This window comes from Neomonachus schauinslandi, chromosome 1, assembly GCF_002201575.2.
Source record: "Neomonachus schauinslandi chromosome 1, ASM220157v2, whole genome shotgun sequence".
NCBI classification, from domain to species: domain Eukaryota; kingdom Metazoa; phylum Chordata; class Mammalia; order Carnivora; family Phocidae; genus Neomonachus; species Neomonachus schauinslandi.
In genome coordinates this window covers 6,231,218-6,233,811 of record NC_058403.1, presented here as the reverse complement: position 1 = coordinate 6,233,811, position 2,594 = coordinate 6,231,218, and positions in this window count along the sequence as shown.

Below are 2,594 nucleotides of genomic sequence, written 5' to 3'. Positions count from 1 at the left end.
AGAGCTCGCAAGACCAGAAATGCTTTCTTCCTCTGCACAACCTGCCCCCGCAGTGGCCCCCACAGAAGAAGGGCCTCCTGTATTCTCTGGAGGGCAGAGCGAAGCAGTCAGAGCCTGGAGAGAGGAAGGGCATGTGGAAGAGCGCACTGGGGAGCAGGAAGGGAGGCTGCTTTAGGGAGAGCGCCAGACCACTATGGGGATGGGACATCCTGTCACCCCTTTCCCATGAACGCCCAGTGGCCTCTGCCTCCTCCCTAGACACACAGCGCTCCCCCCGGCCCCGTACCCTCTGGCGGCCAGCCGGAGTCCCCACAGGAGAGAGCTCGCCCCCCCCCATCCTCCCCTCCCCCCAACCTCTCTCTCAAGCGAGCACAGCCTGGATCACCAAGAGAAGGAGGCCAAGAAATTCGGCCTTGCCTGAGTGGGGGAGGTAAGTCTGGTTGCTGCTGTGAGTGGAGGGAAACCCAGCAGGCCCAAGAGGAAGTCTACAAGAAAGAACAAAGGATAGAGGGAAAGTCCAAGGAGGTGGGGCTGGGGAAGAAGGTAGTGCTCCAAGGTCACAGGGTCATCTCACCAGGGAATAGTCCCCTGTCACCAGTTACGCAATACCTAAGTGCCTACCCGAGGCCTTCCCGTTTTCTGGGATGACATTTCGCACCTAACTGCAGAAATAACTCCCCTGTTTGCAAGCTGGATAGAGCGTCCTGGTCCCTCTTTTTTATTTATGGGCAAGTCTGACCTAGAGCAGGGTGAAAAAAGAAAACAACCCACAGTTTAACACTAAATCATCAATTTAAAAAATAAAAGCCATCAAAGGTTTAAAATCTGAATATTGGCAATGAGATGGAGTTCAGATGATGTTTGAATTAAGAACCCAGAATCCCAAATCTTGCCATTAGCCAGCCACTTGCTCTCTTAAGGTCTCCAAGGAGGGAGAATACTGGCTGCAAGCGGTATTTTATGGACCCTGACCTCATCCCCTAATGATCTAGGCTACATGGTATTTGTTCAGGGCAGCCTTGGGAGACTAGCACAAAGCTGCCCAGAAGTGCCTAAGCAAAGCTGGGGGAAGGAGTTCCAACAGGAGAATGTGCAAAGCTTGGAGAGTGCCTGCAAGGCTCTATCTTGCGGTCTCCCGGAGCCGTGGTCCTGCACCCAGCAGATCTTCCCAGCTACAAGAGAGCAGAAGACATGATCAACCCTTCTTCCTATAGGACCCAGCTTGTACTCTGAAAGAGCTGGGCTTTGAGTGGGTTAGACCTGGGTTGGTTTCCACCTGGCCTTTAAAACAGCAGAAACCAGCACACTGACCAGGCTAGGTATTTGTACTACCCACAGAGAGGACATAACGCAGAATTAACGCAATCCCGGGGAGCACAAGAATGATCACAAAGTGGATATGTTCCTTACAATTTTTGTGAGTGGCTTCATTTTCCATAACAACAATGGCTCCATGGGGCACCTGGCTGGCTCAGTCAGTAGAGGATGCGACTCTGGGTCTCAGGCTAAAGGATATAATTTCCTGCAACAAGCCCATAACATAAGCTATGCCAAAATCTAACCTCCCAAAGGTCACACGCTCCACAGAATTTAATTATAAAGACTTTGCAGAGAGCAGAATACGAGAGGAGAACATCTTGCACTTTGCAGTAAATAATCCGGAAACTCAATTTCATGATGACAAGATAAATAAAATATGTAGTTTACCTTGAACTGGATCTTGGTCCCAAATGGCTAATGCTTTCTAATTAGTAACTTTGGAACTACTGGGATATACGTTCTTCAGCTTTCTCTTTTATCTTTATTAAAAAAAAAAAAAAGAGTGATGACCAGCCACCACTTTGAATTCTCTCAATCTTACAAACTCCCCGAGTATTCTAACTGCAGGGTAGTCTCATTAAGATGGGGTAAAAAGGTAAAAAGTTTACTCAATGGCAAAGAACCCAGAAATAAACTTTGACAGCCGCATAAAGCGAGAGACACATGGCCTGCCTGCTTGCTCCCAGTCAAGCATGGCTTTCCATAGCCTTCTTCACTCCCCACAAGAACCTGTGGCTATAGAATATACAACCCACAACCAGTGAAGACTTCACTGGATGGAAGAAGCTCCTTTTTTTGCCAGTCTCCTAGGATTTTTTTTTAATCTTCCTGGTCCTCCTTCCCACCTGACACTTCTAGAGGCTTTGCTGTCCTGTCACCAGGTACAGAGCATGCCAGTAATTTTCTGAATGCATCCTGTGATGCAGTCATTTGGGTACAGCCCTTTATTTAACACACCATTTTGGCCCAAGGGTCATTACAAGTACATCATTTTAAAATTCAACCAAGTCATGTATAAGGCAAGACATATCCATCTGATCCTCAGCCTCATCCAGTACCAGACCTCAACCCATCACCAGCTCCTGGGGAACGGGGGGAACAGAATAACAGGGAGCCTGGGGATCAGGGCCAGGCTCAGGAATGGCTTAAGAATGGGAGGGATCCATGGGGCACCTGGCTGGCTCAGTCAGTAGAGGATGCGACTCTGGATCTCAGGGTTGTGAGTTCAAGCCCCACGTTGGTGAATAAAATCTTAAAAAAAAAAAAAAAAAAAG